The sequence below is a fragment of the Puma concolor genome, chromosome B4 (assembly GCF_028749965.1).
Source record: "Puma concolor isolate L17-30 chromosome B4, mPumCon1.1.hap2, whole genome shotgun sequence".
NCBI classification, from domain to species: Eukaryota; Metazoa; Chordata; class Mammalia; order Carnivora; family Felidae; genus Puma; species Puma concolor.
Window position 1 is genome coordinate 83,711,962 of NC_141673.1, and position 19,551 is coordinate 83,731,512.

The window sequence follows — 19,551 nt, forward strand, 5'->3', positions numbered from 1 at the left end:
GCACTGTGAAAACCAATTTTTTTTTTCAGTGCTACCTGTAGTTTCCTGTGATAGGAGATTTTGTGTTTACTCATTAAAAACAAAACACAGAGCAAAGATTTACAGACTTGTGAGTAGTTTATGTTATACAGTGGCTGTGAAAATGAACATCTAGTAAACTAAATTAAAACATACTGAGTTGCCCAAATTTTCAATAAATCAGATATAATAATTAGGAGTGAATAAAAAATATGTATAAAAGAGACTTTGTAGATCTTAAATGATTTCAGGGAAAAATAGTTAAACTTTGTTTTCCTTTTTGGATGTTGATGGGGCTTTCAGGTGTGAAACATTTGATAAGGATTACAAACAAAATGGCAATCACGAAAGAGACTAATGCACAAAAAGAAAAGAGATTAGCCATGGAACTGAACAGCAACAGTATGATTTAAGCTTCTGGTTTGTTTGTTTTTTTTAGTTTTTTTTTAATGTTTATTTATTTTTGAGAGACAATGTGTGAATGGGGGAGGGACAGAGAGAGAGAGAGACACACACACACAGAATCTGAAGCAGGCTCCAGGCTCTGGGCTGTCAGGACAGAGCCTGACATGGGGCTTGAAACCACAAACTGTGAGACCATGACCTGAGCTGAAGTTGGACACTTAACCGACTGAGCCACCCAGGTGCCTCTAGGCTTCTGGTTCTTAAACTTGAATGAGCATCAGAAGCACGTGGACAGCTTGTTAGAGTGCAAATTGTTGGGCTCCAGCCCGAGTTTCTGATTCAGTAAATCTGAGATGGGGCCTGGGAGTTTCCATTTCCAGCAAATTTCCAGAAGATGCTGATGCTGCTGGTCCTGGGACCACATTTTAAGAACAAAATTTAGGTGGAATTGGGTCAATGTCTAGAGACAGGCTTAATAAGAAAGTGTTGAAGACTGAGGAGAGATAGAAGATAACTTATTGGGGGAAGTTAAAGGGAAGAAGGAATTAAGAAAATGTAGTGCTGGCTAAATTAAAATAATAGCAAGGGAAGGTAAACTTTAATTGAATGCAAAGCTCTGTGCTAGGCACTTTACATTCGCAGTCCTGCCGGGTTAAGAAATAATGATAACATCCAAAAGAGGCCCCAGAAGATGCTCAAAAACTTGACAAATATGAGTAGATAACGATGACTATAGTAAAATAACTTTCCAAGGTCAACGCGGCTAAAAAGTAGTTCTGATTTGCAGGCCACTTAAAAAATAGACAAGGAATAGGACAGATGGAGATCAGAATACCATACTTATTACTGATTAAGGCTGGAAGGGATAATATGGCTTAGGAGTGCAGCAACTGTGGATTTCCTAATACTGCAGCTCAGAAATATGCAGCCTTATCCATCAACCCAGGCCAGATGGACACATTTCCTCCTGTGGGGGTCTCCCCTTGTAAAACTTCCAGCATGGAAGAGAAGACATGAATATATGCATTCCTGTAGCCATTCCTCAAGGAAGGAAAGCATGGCAATGGTTGAGCTCTGCAAGCCGTGCTTATTCTCTTCTCATATGTACCAATCAAATAATTTGCTCCTCATTCCCGGAGCCAGAGTGATAAAGGAGTGAAGAGGCCAGGAGTGTTATACCAGCTGAGGTCTCTCTTAATACAAGAAAATATTAGAAGACAGGCATTGCCTCCTCCTTACAGGTTGGAGAACATAGGTTAAAAGTAGACTGTTTCACTTGAGGGGTGCTTGGGTGGCTCAGTTGGTTAAGTGTTTGACTTCAGCTCAGGTCATGATCTCGCAGTTTGTGTGTTTGAGCCCCATGTCAGGCTCTGTGCTGATGGCTCAGAGCCTGGAGCCTGCTTTGGATTCTGTGTCTCTCTTTGCCCATCTCTCACTCACTCACTCTCCCTCTCTCTCTCTCTCTCTCAAAAATAAATATTTTTTTAAAAATTAAAAAAAAATGTATACTGTTTCACTGAGAGCCTGCTTCTTGCCAATGATTCTGTTGCTACTAGAAAAAAAACACACCAAAAATTGAGGAGGAAGGAATGGTATTCTTTACAAAGAATCCTAGTAAGATGCATGATGAAGGAGCCACATATTGTACTTCGGTACCATGGTAACTTGAATTGCTGGCGCTCAACAACTGGTCATTGCCTCCAAGACCAAACAGTTGGAATTGGGCCTGGCAGGTGGCTGGGTTGACCCTTCAAGGAAAGGCTGGCTGGTCTAAATTTCATACATGGCTTCCCAGCCTGCTCCTCTCTCATTGTGACAATTTTGTAGCCTGAAGGCATAATAATTAGTTTTCATTTTCTGTATAACTATGTCCATTAGTTTGTCCCTTGGGTAAATGGCTCAAATTGACATTCAGGAAGGAAAAAGAAACTAAAGGACAAAGCATTCTACTCAAACAGACTGTGTGGTCAGGCTAATATTTCCAGTAGTCCAACCTGCCATGAATCCTAGCTCATCACATCATCAAAAGGCTTCCAACCCAGTTCCTGCAGAGGTTGAGAGCCTCTCCTCTTTAGTTCTGCTTCCGTGCTATCCCAATAATGTTAGATTGCACTCAGAGTTCTGTCAGTGGTACATACTTCCATATACAACAGATGAAGGGCAGGCTGTCCATCATGGATAGCTCTCACCACTTGATATTTCAATGTACTTGGGTTCAGTAGAGCACCTTCTTAGCACAGTGAGAGTTCTTTAGATCAGACTTTGTTGAAATGCCTTTGGAGGTACACTTTAAAGCTGACACTTTAATTATATACCATTAATGACTGCTGCCTCCATGTATTTAAATTGAGTGCCTTCTATTCAGTTCTAAGGCCTTAAGGATTTTATCCCAAGAGGTGAAGTTTTATGTATGCAGTGTTTTTTTATTGTTGCTGTTTAAGGAAAAATGTTTGAATGCTGGCATTGCTTGCTGAGGAACCAGAGATGCACAGGAAGTCAACAAATATGAGTGATGAAGATGAATATAGGAAAACCAGCAGGAAAACAGTAGCTGAGCTGACTGAAATATAAAAATCTAGAATTGTCACACATTTTAAAAATTACTGTAAGAGTTCTACTTTTTTGGCAAACCAGAGGGTTTATATTAGTATATCATTGTACAGTTGAAATAATCAGAAAATGTAACCTGAATTCAAACCTGAACTTGAACTCAAACCTATAGTTGGTCAAAAATTTTAGCCGGAAATAGAAGAGAAACTCATAATACATCTTCTTGAAGTTCCGAACACCCATATAAAACTCTTGCCACTTGGAAAATTTGTATCTTTACGAGGATTAATTACCATAAATGTGTCTTCCTGATTATTTTTTTAATATTAATAAAAGAACTTCAAAAATTTTTGTCCTAAATACTTATTGTGGTTAGTGAGTGTTCAATATAGTATATAAATGCTCGTTGGAATATAGAGATAGGAAAAAGTGAAGAGATCAAGCTTCTAGTCTATATTCTGCCGTAAACCAGTGGTAAGATCTTGGGCAGGCTTGTTTTCTCATGTGTCAAATGCCTATTATACAGCATTCAGAGATATATTATAATGGTAAAATTAGATCATGTATATAAAGCAGTGGAAAAAGTTTAAAGCGTTACAGGATTTTGGTGCACCTACTGTTAAGTGCCCAACTTTAACTCAGGTCATGATCTCACAGTTCATGGGTTCAAGCCCCACATCAGGCTCCACACTGAAGGTATGGAACCCGCTAGTGCAGAGCCTGCTTGGGATTCCCTTTCTCTCCCTCTCTCTCTTCCCCTCCCCCATTTGTGCTTTCTGTCTCTCAAAAATAAATGAACAAACTTGAAAAAAAATTAAAAAATTAAGTGTTATAGGACTTTTAAGTAATATTATTATCATCATCATTTTGAATAGGCGAATAGCATAAATTGAGGATTAGGGAAGGTAAGGCAGAAGTGGTATATCAAAAGTGTCTCCTGATATTTGAAGGGTTGCTCCATTGATCTGGAGGACAGACTTTAAAAGATGGTAGAAATTACAGTCCAGAGGTTTTCAACATAATGTAAAAAAGAGTTGTCTTCAACAGTGGAACAGATGGACTTGTGAGAGAGTGATCCAACTGTCCATCATGGTGTGCCAGCCGAGTTCCTATACTGATTATCAGAGATGCCTTTTATGACATCAGCTGCTCTAATTTATTATTGGACCAAGAGATCTCTAAAATCCCTCCAACTTTCAGAGCCTTTGTTTCTGTGTTCATACAACAAACTAGGTAATGAATTTTGTGGCAATTGATCCCATTGACTAGAGTGATATAATTAAGTGGAAAAACATATTGAGATGTACCTTAAGGAGCATAATGTGTTCTCCAGAGAACAGTGGTGTTCCAGAAGGCCGTATGCTTAGTGGACTTTCCTTAACCCTCCTAGGACTGCCTTCACTGAACAGTACTTTACTATCATATGCCACAGACAGTCATTTGATATTAGCAACAGAAATCCAGTTGAAGATACTATATACTATATTATAGCATTTATTATTCTTTTCTTCACATGAGAAATATTTTTTGAAGTTTTAAAAAACGTTTATTTATTTTGGAGAGAGAGACAGAGCAAGCATGAGCAGGGGAGGGGCAGAGAGGGAGAGAGAGAATTCCAAGCAGGCTCCGTGCTGACAGTGCAGAGCCTGACACGGGACTCAGAGCTCAATCTCATGAACCTTGAGATCATGATCTGAGTCGAAATCAAAAGTCAGATGCTTCACCGACTGAGCTACCCGGGCACCCCAATATTTTTCGAATTTTAAATCAAGGAAAGTCTTTTCTTTTCTGAGAAACTAGGATATTTCCTTATTCCAATAACAAAGCTCTACAACTATAGTGTGCTCAGCATCCTGGCTGCCTGGAAGTTCAATACAGATTTGAAACTATCATGGCAACTCTAACAATGCTCAGAGTTTGCATGTTTATGTTATCTCCTGGTCCCTTGGTCTGAATTTTCTTTTTCTCTTATAATGTTTTAAACTGTGTTAAAATTTTTAAAAAGATAGTCATATTTTAAAAGTAGTCACTGTAGATACCTTCAGTTGATTTTTCTGAAAAGGCTTTTATGCTGTAATTTCTATAGCCAATCTTGCTCCTTCCACACATATTTTCTATATACCGGTGTCCATTCACTTGTTCCATTGGTAAATGACTCAGACAGACGTTTGGACACCTTCAGAAAGGAAAAAAGAAACTAAAGAGTAGGACCAGTGTATGCAAACATTCACCTCCCCTCTGCCACACTTGCACACAATGTAGTATTGCCTTTTTAATACAGCAGCAAATACACTGTATTTTTAATGCAGCAAATACACTGTAAAGAACACAGTAAATTATTTGCAGCTCTGAAAGCTTTCATAATCAAATAAATCTGATGATTATGTTTTTGTGGCAGATGATGCCATGTTTACCAAAAGATCAGGATGACTTATTTCCCGGTCTTCTAGAGATTAGGGAATCTATGAAATATATTACTTCACAGTCCTCAGGAAGTGTTTTACTGAAGGCCAAGAGGTTTTGGACAGTGAAGGATCTGGGATTCTTTTGATCCTAATGACAAATATTAATTTGAAGTACAAAGATTCCCAGTCTCTGCCAGTTTTTCTTTCCATCTAATTTATTCAAATTTTATTCCTGTACTCCTACCTACAATCCTTATGATAGCACTTAACCCTTTCATTAAGAAGCTTCCTTTTGCCTTTTTAAGCTCTCTTGGAGTCAACTGCTAGATTTCTGGTTTGTAATTCCGTGAAAATTCTTTTGCTTTTTCAGAAAACTGGAAAGCAGGCAACTTCCTTTTCACATTCAAACCTGCTGTGGATGTATCACGGAAAGTTTTTATACTCCATTTTGAATAACATATTCCATATGCCTTCTTTGTAAACAACTCAAATCTTTTGAAAAGTGGTTATCTTAAAACAATGAAGCAAACAGAAAAAAATCAGTGAATAAATCATTTGATCCTCTTGATTTAAATTGTACAGCAATTGGCATATAATTGAATTTTAAATTTTTGGCCTTATACCATACAGTTACTGACTCCTTGTTAATTGATTTAAACTGTTCTGACTCCAGTGTGTGTGCATTATTGCTACTTTAATATGGAAGTTGATTAAAACAAGTTGGGCCATAAAGTATACTTTGCTATTGTTGAGTTTACTTAAGAATAGAATATCTAATTTTATAGGTAATTTCCTATATTTGTCCTATTCTCAGAAAAAAATTTTTACCTTCATGATGTATTATGGTTTTTAAAATTACATGAAGTATTTTTAGGAAGTGTCAGTGAAAGGTTTACAGAAGATTTTGACACTACTTAAAATTACATCATTATAAACTATGACAATAATAAGTATAACTATGAAAAATAATTGTGTAGTTTCCTGTATTATTCTTTCTCATTTGCTTCCTGACCAAATTTGCTAATTAGCTTTGTAAATGACATTTTTAATTGTACCCACTACTGCCATGCACCTCTGATGTGAAGACTTTCTGCCCCTATGTCTTAGAGAGATTTCATAAAAAAAAATTCAGATGACTCTAATGGTGATTCAAAAACCAAACTTAGATGAGGTTAATTTTCCTTCATCAAATTGGGAGTAGGAAGGGGAGGTTGAATCCTCTCAGGGATATTTACAAACACCAAGACAGCAAGATTACATAATTAGTTTGGGTTTATTGTGATAATTTTTTTCAACTGCAAAGTTTTTAAATTACTCTTCTAAAAAAATCTTTTCCTTTGTAATTGACATATGGGGAGATACTTTGAAACTAGGTAAATAATGCTGTTTCTCATCAAACTTTTACCCATTGGTTTTATCCAATGATAAATTTCATTGATAATTTTCTACCTCCGTCACTTTTTTCTATATTTATTGGTTGGCATTCCACTATAAGGAAGTATGTATGTATGTATGTATGTAATTATAATGATTACGGACTCATGGTTTCTTATTCAATAGGTTACGATCCATTACTATCATCATTTATATTGATGCCCAAATTATCGTAGATTTGGTGAGTGGAAGCACCAGTGATTCTTTTGTGTCATTTTGATATACTCCATCATTTTTATAGCAATCCTTTACTTTCTTTTGAAATAAGATGTTCCACACTCATCCTGTACTTTCTCTGCCCCAGCCCTGAAATCAGCCATTTCTGTAATCAACTGTATTTCCTTTTAATGGAGAATGGTACCAAGATTTGGGTACCTAGTTATGTTCATTGCTCCTGGTATGTCATTGTTTCCAGGCCCTTTCAGAGAAAAAAAGATAGATAGATAGATAGATAGATAGATAGATAGATAGATAGATAGATAGATAGGACTCTGATTTCACATATTGGAATGATAGCTCCAATTCCGGTCCAGCACCATAAGTTACATTATATTTCAGCACTGTCCAGTCAATACAAATACGAACCACATAGATAACTATAAATTTTCTGGTTGCCATGTTATAAAAGTAAAAAGAAACAACAGAAATTGATTTTAATAATATATTATTTAACTCAATATATCTAAAAATTTTATGATTTTGACATGTAATCAACATAAAAAATTATTAATTAGATTTTTTACATATTTTGTACTGGACTCCTAATCTACTGTGTACTTGATGTTGACAGCACATCCTCAGTTTGGGCTAGCCATATTTTAAGGTTCAAAAGCCACATGTGGCTAATACCCATCATATTGGACAGCACAGTTTTAGTTTATTTCTTTCTGTATTTGCTACCAATTCCTCTACAGTGAGAAAACTGGCTCCCATTATTTTCAAAATGCTAGAATTCTGCTCAAACCTAGAACATAGGAGGTAGCCTCAGAATGACTAACTTATACTGCCAAAAAAGGCAAACCTAATGATTAAAGCTTATGGTTGTTTTCATTTTTTTGATAAAAAATACAGAGTGAAAGCCCCAAAACTTGCATGTGCAATTCAGTTAGTTTTTTGTTTTTCATTCTTTTAAAAAAAGTTTTTATTTTAATTCCACTTAGTTAACATACAGTCTTATAGGATTTCAGGTGTATAATATAGTGATTCAACAATTCTGTACATCACCTGGCGCTCATCACAAGTGCACTCCTTCATCCGCATTACCTATTCACCCTTTCTTCCCCCCTCCTCCACCTCTCCTCTGGCAACCATAAGTTGTTTTCTATAGTTAAAGAGCCTATTTCTTGGTTTCTCTCTCGCATTCTCTTTTCCCCCATTTAGTCGTTTGTTTTGTTTCTTAAATTCCACATATGAGTGAAATCATATGGTATTTGTCTTTCTCTGACTGACTTATTTTATTTAACATTATAATCTCTCTTTCCACATTGTTGCAACTGGCAAGATTTCATTCATTGTTGTGTGTGTGTGTGTGTGTGTGTGTGTGTGTGTGTGTGTGTGTGTGTGTATACCACATCTTCTTTATCCATTAATCAATTGATGGATAATTGGTCTGCCTCCACATCCTGGCTGTTGCAAATAATGCTGCTATAAACATCAGGGGCCTGTATCCCTATGAATTAGTGTTTTTTTCTATTCTTTGAATAAATACCCAGTAGTGTGATTGCTGGACCTTAGCTAGTTCTATTTTTAACTTTTTGAGGAACGTCCGTACTGTTTTCCACAGTGGCTGCAGCAGTTTTCATTCCCACCAACAGTGTACAAGAATTCCTTTTTCTCCATATCCTTGTCAACACCTGTTTTTTCTTGTATTATTGATTTTAGCCATTCTGACAGGTGTGAGGTATCACTTATAGTTTTGATTTGCATTTCCCTGATGGCAGTGATGATGAGCATCTTTTCATGAGCCATCTTGATGTCATTTTGGAGAACTGTTTGTTCATGCCTTCCATCCATTTTTAAATTGAATTATTTGGTTTTTGGGTGTTGAGTTTTAGAAGTTCTTTATATATTTTGGATACTAACCCTTTATTCAATATGTCATTTGCAAATATCTTCTCCCATTCCATTAGTTGTCTTTTAGTTCTGTTGATTGTTTCCTTCACTGTGCAAGAACTTCTTATTTTGATGTAGTGCCAATAGTTTGTTTTTGCTTTTGTTTTCCTTGCCTCAGGACTTATCTAGAAAAAAAGTTCCTATGGCCTATGTCAGAGAAGTTACCGCCTGTGTTCTCTTCTAGAATTGTTTATGGTTTCAGGTCTCACATTTAGTTCTTTCATCCCTTTTGAGTTTATTTTTAGGTATACTGTAAAAAAAAATAGTCCAGTTTCTTTCTTTTGCATGTTGCTGTCCAGTTTTCTCAACACCATTTGTTGAAGAGACTGCCTTTTTTTTTCCCTATTGGATATATTCTTTCCTGCTTTGTCAAAGATTAATTGACCACATAGTTGTGGGTTTATTTCTGTTTTCTATTCTATTCTATTCTATTCTATTCTATTCTATTCTATTCTATTCTATTCTATTCTATCCTATTCTATTCATCTACATGTCTTTTTGGTATCAGTACCATACTATTTTGATCACTACAGCTTTGTAATACAACTTGACATCCAGAATTGTGATGACTCCAGCTTTGGTTTTCTTTTTCAAGGCTGCTTTGGTTATTCAAGGTGTTCTGTGGTTCCATAAAAATTTTAAGATTGTTTGTTCTAGTCCTGTGAAAAATGCTATTGATCTTTTGATAGGGATTGCATTAAATGTGTAGATTTGGTTGAGTTTTATAGACATTTTATCAATATTTGTTCTTCAAATCCCTGAACCTGGGTGTCTTTTGATTTCTTTGTGTTCTCTTCAATTTCTTTCATCATTGTTTTATAGTTTTCAGAGTATAGGTCTTTTACTTCTTTGGTTAGGTTTATTCCTAGATATCTTATTGTTTTGGGTGCAATTGTAAATGGGATTATTTTCTTAATTTTTCTTTCTGCTGCTTCATTATTGGTGTATAGAAATGCAACAGATTTCTGCACACTGATTTTGTATCCTGTGACTTTACTGAATTTATTTATCAGTTCTAGCAGTTTTTTAGGGGAATATTTCAAGTTTTCTAATAAAGTATCATGTTATCTACAAATGGTGAAAGTGTTATTTCTTCCTTGCCCATTTGGAAGGTTTTTATTTCTTTTTATTGTCTGGTGGCTGTGGCTAGGATTTCCAGTACTATGTTGAACAACAGTGGTGAGAGTGGACATCCTGGTGTTATTCCTGACCTTAGGGGAAAAGTTCTCAGTTTTGTCCCTTTAAGGATGATATTCATTGTGAGTTTTTCATATATGGCCTTTACTAAGTTGAGGTATATTCCCTCTAAATTAACTTTGTTGAGGATTTTTTATCATGAATGGGTGTTGTACTTTGTCAAATCCTTTTCTGTGTCTATTGAAATGATTGTGTGGTTCTTATCCTTTGTCTTATTATTATTATTTTTGAGAGAAAGAAAGAGAGAGAGAGAGAGCACATGAGTGGGAGAGAGGGATGGAGGGAGAGAAATCTTAAGCAGGCTCCATGCTCAGTGCAGAGCCCAATACAGGGCTCGATCCCACAACTCTGGGATCATGACCTGAGTTTAAATCAAGAGTCTGACACAACCAGCTGAACCACCTCAGTGCCCCGTCTTTTTCTCTTATTGATGTAATGTATCACATTGATTGATTTGTGAATACTGAACCACCCTTTCAACCCAGGAATACATCCCACTTGATGTGAATGATTTTTTTAATGTATTGTCAGATTTGGTTTGCTAGTATTTTGTTGAGGATATTTGTATTTGTATTCACCAGAGATTGTCCTGTAGATTTTTTTTTTTTTTTTTTTTTTTTTTTTTTGGTGGTATCTTTATCTTGTTTTGGTATCAGGGTAATGCTGGTATCATGGAATGAATTTGAATGTTTTCCTTTCTTTTCTATTTTTTTTTTTGCAATAGTTTGAGAAGTATAATTATTAACTCTTTTTTAAATGTTTTATGGAATTCCCCAGTGAAGCCACCTGGTCCTGAAGTTTTTTGATTTCTGATTCAATTTTTTTGCTGGTAATCAATCTGTTCAAATTTTCTATTTCTTCCTGTTTCAGTCTTGGTAGGTTATAATGTTTCTAAGAATTTATTCATTTCTTCTAGGTTGTGCAATTTGTTTCAATATAGTTTTTAATAATATTCTCTTATTTGTATTTCTGTGGTATTGGTTATTTCTCCTTTCTGATTTTGTTCATTTCTCTTTTTTTTCTTGATAACTCTGGGTAGAGGTTTTATCAGTTTTATTGATCTTTTCAAAGAACCAGCTCCTGGTTTCATTGATCTGTTCTATTGTTTTTTTAGTTTCTTTATCTTTTATTTCTGCTCTAATCTTTATTATTTCCTTCCTTCTGCTGACTTTGGGCTTCATTTATTGTTCTTTTTCTAGTTCCTTCAAGTTAGGCTGTTTAGTTGATTTTTTTTTCTTTTGCTTCTTGAGTTAGGCCTGGATTGCTCAAACTTCCCTTGCAGAACTGCTGTTGCTGTATCCCAAAGGGTTTAGACCATTGTACTTTCATTTTCATTTGTTTCCATGTACTTTTTTTATTTCTTCTTTTATTTCCTGGCTGATTCATTCATTGTTTATTAGCATGTTTTTAACCTCCGTGTATTTGTGATCTTTCCAGATTCTTTCTTGTGGTTGACTTCTGTAGTTTCACAGTGTTGTTGGTCAGAAAGATGCATGACTTAGATCTTCCTTAATTTGTTGAGGCTTCTTTTGTGACCTAGTATGTGATCTATTCTGGAGAATGCCCCATGTGCACTTGAAAAGAATGTATATTCTGCTGTTTTCTTAGGATGGAATGTTCTGAATATATGTTAAACCCATATGGTCCAGTGTGCCATTCAAAGGCACTGTTTCCTTGTTGTTTTTCTGTTTGGATTATCTCTGTTCATTGATGGTTGTGGTGTGTTATAGTCCCCTACTATTATTGTATTATTATTGATTAATTCCTTTATGTTTCTTATTAAGTGTTTTATGTATTTGGGTGCATAAATTTGGGTGCATAAATATTTACAATCGTTATATCTTCTTGTTGGATTGCCCCCTTTATTATTATTATATAGTGTTCTTCTTTGTTTCTTGTTACAGTTTGTGTTTTAAAGTCTATTTTGCCCAAGATAACTATTGCTGTTCTGGCTTTCTTTTGACATCCATTTGTATAAGTGTTTTTTCATGCTCTCACTTTCAATCTGCAGGTGTCTTCAGGTCTAAAATGAATCTCTTGTAAGCAGCATATAGATGTGTCTTGTTTTTTAACCCATTCTGTCACTGTATATATTTTGATTGGAGGAGTATTTAGTCCATTTATATTCAAAGTAATTATTGATAGCTACGTATTTATTGCCATTTTATTACCTGTTTTATGGTTGTCTCTGGAGATTTTCTCTATTTTCTTGTCTTTCTCTCTTTCATGGCTTGCTGGTTTTCCTTAGTAATATATTTGGACTTCTTTCTCTTTTTTTTTTTTCATTTTATTAGTGGTTTTTTATTTGTGATTACCATTAGGTTTGTATATAACATCTTCTGCATATAACAGTCTTTATTAGGTTGATGGTTGCTTAAGTTTGAATCCATTCTTTACTCCTCTCCTCCCCATGTTTTAGGTATATGGGTTCATATGTTACATCCCTTTATTTTGTGAGTTTCTTGACTGATATTTTATAAAATCACTCAATTTTACTGGCTTTGTATTTCCTACATTTATATTGTCACTTTTGGTCTTTCCACTCAAAGAATCCCCTTAATATTTCTCATAGTACTGGTTTAGTGGTCTTGAATCTCTTTAGTTTTGTTTGTCCGGAAAACTCTTTATCTCCTTCTACTCTGAATGATATTCTTGCTGGATAGAATATTCTGGCTGCAGATTTTCCCCATTCAGTACTTTGAATATATCATGACACTTCTTCTGGCTTGCAAAGTGTCCACTGAAAAATTCCCTGAGAGCCTTATGGGGTTTTCCGTGTATGTAACTGTCTTCCTTTGTCTTGTTGCTTTAAAATTTTTTTATCACTAGATTTTGTCATTTTAATTATAATATATCTTGGTGTGGATCTGCTTTTGCTGATTTTTGGGGGGGTTCTCTATGCCTACTGGATCTGGTTATCTGTTTCCTTACCCAGTTTAGGGAAGTTTTCAGCTATTATTTCTTCAAGTAAATTTTCGGTTCCCTTTTCTTCTTTTTCCGGGATTCCTATAATATGAATGTTATTACATTTGATGGAGTCACTGAGTTCCCTAAGTCCATTCTCATTTTGCATAATTCTTTTTTGTCTCTTTTGTTCATCTTGATTACTTTACATTACTCTTGTCTTTTAGGTTATTAAATCGTTCCTCTGCTTCTTTCAGCCTGCTGTTCATTGCATCAAAAGGGCCTCTAATTACATTTATTGCACTCTTCATCTCTGATTCATTCTATTTTATTTCTGTGTTAAGAGTCTTGCTGATGTCTTCCACTCTTTTATCAAGTCTGGTGAGTATCCTTATGATCAATGCTTTATTTTTTAAAAAATGTTTATTTATTTATTTTTGAGAGAAAGAGAGATCATAAGTGGGGGAGGGGCAGAGAGAGAGAGAGAGAGAGAGAGAGAGAGAGAAAGAGAGAGAAACACAGAATCCAAAGCAGACCCCAGGCTCTGAGCTGACAGCAGAGAGCCTGATGCAGGGCTTGGACTTACTGTGAGATCATGACCTGGGCCAAAGTTGGACACTCAACCAACTGAGCCACTCAGGTTCTGCTTATGATCAATGCTTTAAATACTCCATCAGCCATGTTACTGTTTTGCTTAGATCTCTGTCTGTGGCCTTGTCCTATTCTTTTTTGGGAGACAAATTCCTCTGTCTTCTCATTTTGTCTAAGTACTTGTGCCCATTTCTGTGTGTTAGTAAAGTTAGCTACATCTCCTCTTCTTGAAGGTAATGACCATATGAATAAGAGCTCCTATAGGGTTCCCTGTTCCCCAAGGCTTGGCACTTCAGGGAGTATTTCCAATGTGTGTTGTGTGTGCTCTGTGGTTTCATCCTGCCACTTTATCTTTCAGACCAGCCATCTTGAGAGGCTCTTTTTGCCTGTTGTGGGCAGTGTTTGGTCAGTGGCCTGAATGTGGTGCATTTTTACTAGGTGTGCTCTGGTCTGCTTGTGGAATGAGACCCGTTGCCACTGCTGCTGGATCTGAGGCCCTGCAAAACTCCTGGGTCGGGAGATGTGGTATTGGCAGGGTTTGTACTAGTCTTCTGGGGGTGGGCCCCCGCCATGCTTGGACTGAGGCAAGTGTGACTGGGAAAGCAGTTTTATTGGAGTTGTGGGGGAAGGTGGTTGGTGCAGGCAAATTAGGTAGCCAATGTCAGGGCTGAGCTGGTTGCCACAGGTGGTCCTCTGCTTATGCTAGGGGCAGGCAAGGGAAATGGAGCCTTCCAGTTCCTTTGTTCCCAAAGGAGAACCCCCCAAAGGGGTATTTCCATGAATGTTGCCTCTCTGGGACACGCTCTGAGATGAGCAAACAACCTCCCACTGTGTGCTCTAGGTGCTCTTCTGATTGCTGTTTCCATGCTGCATTGTCTGTGGACTCTTTGCCCTGCCTTCTCTCCAAGACTGGCACAATGCCCTCCAGGCTCTATCCCAGCCAAGCCTGCTGTCCTCAAAAACTCCAGGCTTTAAGCCCTGCTAGTTGCAAGAACTCATTGGCCCCTCTTGCTTTCCAAGCCAATTGCTATAGGGACTCGTCTTCCCCATTCACTCTACCAAGTACTAGCCGGTCCCTCTCCCCACTCTGTGACCTCTGTTCCTTCCCCACCATAGGGGCCACTATCTGTCTCTCTCTCAAACCACATCTCCACAATTCCCACCTTCCTCAATGTGACCTCCTCTCAACCTTCAGCTGTGGAGCCTGTTCTGCCAGTCTCCAGGTTGACCTCTGGGGCACTTAAGATGATTTGATAGCCATCTAGTCACATTTGTGGGATGAGGCAAGCACAGGGTCCTCCCACCCTGCTGCCAACCCCTCAAGAAAGGAAAACCACAATTCAATGAGTTGTAATAGTGCATACACATGTGTGACCCTCATCTCTATTACTTTCAACACTCCATAAATTTCCCCTGTGCTCCTTCCTAGTCAGTGTCTTGCCCCTGCAAGAGGCAAAAACTTATCTGATCTTTTTATCACAGAGTAGATTTCTTTCTAGAATTTCACATAAATGTAATCTCAGTATTGTCCTTTATGTGTATGTCTGGCTTTTTCTCTCAGTATAATGTCTGAGATTCATCTATGTTGTTGAATGTTGATTTCTTTTTATCACTGATTATTATTACATTGTATAAATATACATAATTTGCTTATCTCTTTCACTGTTAATAGGCATTGGAGTTGTTTCCAGTTTGAGCTAATATGAATAAAGTTGCTAATAATATATTTATTCTGGTTTCTGTTGGAAATATGATTTCATTTGTCTTGTGTAAGTACCAAGGAGTGGAATTAGGTTAGATGTAATAATTTTCTTTTATATGCTTAAATAATGTTGACATTTAATGTTATTAATTATTCCATGCTGAAACCATCAACAATACTTTTATCTGCAGTTTGGCTTTAAAAGCTAATTAATGGCATTTATATTATCATGACACTTTTTCATGGTGGGTCAAGTAGAATGGCTGAATGTAGAATGGTCCTCTTTTTAAGGCCATTAACATTGCACTCTTTCCTTCTTTTGCACTCCCTCTCTCACCTCATTCCTGCTTGAACTGGTTGTCTCCTACTCATCCTTAAGACCTCACCTCAGACTCTTCTCCTCCTAGAAGCCTGCCCTGAGCTTCCCAGTCTGGATTAGATGACCCACTAAGAACTTCATAATTTCCTCCTATCGTGATTTGTGTCACCCAGCTTTGCAAACATTGGTGTATATGTCTATCATCTGTTTACCATTGTGAGCTCCTTGAGAACAGAATTATTTACTATTTTTCTTTGCATAACTGTTGCCTAAGCCTATTTGACATGGTAGTTCCTCAGTAACTGTTGGTTGAATGAATGATTAAAAGTGAAGTAACTTACTCAAGATCCATAGTGAATTAAAGGTAGAACAAGAATTTGAAGTTTTGTTTTTAAATTCATTGTTTTCCTCCTAATTTTCTGGGTTAAGCATTTTTTAAGCTAAGACAAAATAAAACATTCTCCAAACTTATTTTAGATAAAGAGAGAAACTAGTAAATCCCTAGAGATCAGATGTAAGTATCCCAGAGACAAGCAGTTGGGACCAGTGGTGGTATCATTAAATTCCTGTGCAAGTAGATAGTAGAATCTACGAGTTCAGAACCTTGAGAGAGCTGTGGAGCCAAGGAAGGTAAAAGGTGAGAGCAGGACCCACGGGGATAAGAATCTCTGGGGACATTGGACCCCTTCCCTAAGGCTGTTCTTTCTAATGAGGAAGGACAGAGTACTAGCATGAGTTACAAATACCAATAAGCAACAAATACCAATACAGTTTTACCCACAATCTACATTTTGGTCACTTTGTCAGATTTTTTAGTATCCATGGTAACAAGTTGATCAACTAATTCCATACCTAGATAATACTTGAGGGGAAAGAGCTGCACAATACAATAGTATTTATAGACAGACATGGTCAATAATATTATTGTCAGTCACTGTCAAACAAAACAAATTTTATTGTTGTTTTCTTCCCCAGCCATTGCTCTACGTGGTATTTCAGGCTTCATTTTAAAAACTGGAACAGTATAATGTTAGTATTCTTTAATTCCTGTTGAGACTGAAATGGAATTCTGGGGTGTTAGGAATTGCAGAATGGGGGGTTCCTGGATGGCTCAGTCAGTTAAGCATGCAACTCTTGATTTCAGCTAAGGTCATGATCTCACAGTTTTGTGAGTTTGAGCTCTGTGTAGGGCTCTTCACTAAAAGTGCAGAGCCTGCTTGAGATTCTCCCTCACACTCTCTGTTCCTCCCCAGCTTACTCTCTCTGTCTCCATCTCAAAAATAAATAAACTTAAAAAAAACCCAAAATGATAAATATGACATCTGATCAATCCACACTCTGTCATCTGACTTTTATTTATCATATTTTTCTAGACTGCAGAAAGATCGACTAAGGCACATTAGTGAGAATGTTAATAATAATGAACCCAGTACTCCTGGGTTCAACCCAGGATGTAGTTATTTTCCTCAGAGCAGCAGCAGTAAACAGAGTGTGGACAGATGGCTAGCGAGGCAAGATTTTTTTAATTCAATCTCTCCACTATGTTTATAATAAATAACCACATGTTTTGACTATTGGACTGGTTTTTATCCTTTCTAAAAATTAAAACCTCACCCCCTAACCTTCCATTTGTTTTCTTTTCCCCTGTTGCTTGCCTTTTCCTAATTGTTCAGCCAAATTTCCTAAGCCATACTGATTATAGATTGGAATCTGATTTTATGTCTAAGATATATTTTATGATTATAAAACATTTTTAAAAATCTAATATCCAAGGACTTTTAGCAAAATTTAATTAATCCTCTTAAATTAGTGATACCACACAATGTCACAACATTAATCCCAAAAGCAAATTGTATGTTTTAATTTTTTACAAGAAAATTATTTTTCATTTCCCAAAATGACAAATAGCTTAAAACAGTGGGAAAATTGATTGGTTGCCTTCAGCAGCATTGCAAGTTAACTTGCTGATTTAAAAAATCAATTAATGGGGCGCCTGGGTGGCGCAGTCGGTTAAGCGTCCGACTTCAGCCAGGTCACGATCTCGCGGTCCGTGAGTTCGAGCCCCGCGTCGGGCTCTGGGCTAATGGCTCAGAGCCTGGAGCCTGTTTCCGATTCTGTGTCTCCCTTTCTCTCTGCCCCTCCCCCGTTCATTCTCTGTCTCTCTCTGTCCCAAAAATAAATAAACGTTTAAAAAAAAATAAAAAATCAATTACCATTAAAGTACTGATGGAAATACCTGGTGTCTTTGTAGTTTTTTTCATCAAATTCTACAGATATGAATTATGATAATTTAAACCCTATAAATATAGTTAGTGCTATATCTAGATTAATAAATGCACAGTATTAAAGATAAATATTATTGTAATATTTATTATTTATTATTTATTATTGTAATATTATTGTAATATAAATATACAATTGTAAATATTTTACAAGTGAGTAAGGATCCTGTGCTTCCTGAGTATAGAGAGAGAAAATTTAGCTGAGAAGCCGCCCTTTTTGTTTGTACATATAGACATAACCCAATTTATTAGTCAAAGCTGCTTTATTTTCTCTTCTTTCAGGCTATCTTAGAAGGGGAATTATGAGTTAGGAAGCACAGAGGGGATCAACCTAAGGTAGGCCCCAGCTTTGTCTATAATCAGATTAAGTAGCATCCTCACGTTTTATTTATTTATTTTTTTTTAATTTTTCTTTTTTTTCAACGTTTTTATTTATTTTTGGGACAGAGAGAGACAGAGCATGAACGGGGGAGGGGCAGAGAGAGAGGGAGACACAGAATGGGAAACAGGCTCCAGGCTCCGAGCCATCAGCCCAGAGCCTGACGCAGGGCTCGAACTCCCCGACCGCGAGATCGTGACCTGGCTGAAGTCGGACGCTTAACCGACTGCGCCACCCAGGCGCCCCTACATCCTCACGTTTTAATTGCCTGTTTAAGCATCTCCTTTGGTTGTTGGTAATTTGTTCCATGCCATTTAGAGGATATATTTCGTAGGGCCTGGCTTCCATGAATATCAATCATGACTTTCTTCAGATTAAGGGATGTGTTTATGAATTGGTTTGTTTGTGTATCATTGTGTGAGATGTCTGTCTGACGACTTTATATGGAGGGGATATAGACACGAGATCCTATATAATTCAGCTGTTTTTCTTCCTGTACTTTTCATTTGAGATTAATTGAAAAATTTTCCCAGTATAATCTCTTCCAATAAATAAATAATTACATTTAGATTTTTATAAAAATATCATTTTATCTACATATATTTCAGTATATATCTTTTAAAAATAAGGTCACTTTTAATAAAAAATTCTCCTTGTTATAATTCTCACACCTGAAACATTAATGACATGAATTTAAGTTTTGAAAAGTTAGAAAATAGACTGGACTATATTATCACCAATATTAAAGGAATTGCCTCTCTATATAATTGTGATTATAGTCATTGAAGAAGAATAGGGATTACACTTTTGCTCAACCTGGTAATATTCTCTGTTGTAACTCTGGTATCAAATAGAATATTTAATTCGCATAATCATTATATATCTGCACTGAGAAGACAATGGGGAAAAATGGGAAGATAATTTGGAAAGAATTGTAGGGTTATTTCAAAGAAGAGTCCTACTAATAATTGAAAGTCCTCTATACCTTGATCTTATCAACCCTGTTAATTCTTAAATTTGAGTAAAACCTGATTATATATTTTCAGTGCCCTATTCCTCAGTGACTATTTCTGGAGAAGTTTACTCTGTGTGTATTATTAATCTAAAGTATTTCAAATCCTTAATGCACTTTGGTAGTTTTTTTTAACTGATCTGTGTTTGATTTCCTATCAAATCTACCATTGTTTATTATCCCTCTATTACATCAGATAGAAGATAGTCAGACACATCCAGATGAGTCCCATGAAGAGTAC

The 19,551-nt window shown here is 36.4% G+C and overlaps 1 protein-coding gene across 8 annotated transcripts in view; it reads left to right on the forward strand.

The window, feature by feature from the left end:
• LMNTD1 (lamin tail domain containing 1) overlaps positions 1-19,551 on the forward strand; it is a 446,849-nt gene that overhangs the window by 20,641 nt on the left and 406,657 nt on the right. For 2 of the 8 annotated variants that reach the window (XM_086713806.1, XM_086713809.1), the window contains exon 2: positions 18,202-18,255. The exons of the other annotated variants lie outside the window; for them this stretch is intronic. The gene's annotated coding sequence lies outside the window, so the exon portion shown is untranslated. The remainder of the gene's footprint in view (positions 1-18,201; positions 18,256-19,551) is intronic. 8 annotated transcript variants of the gene reach the window in all.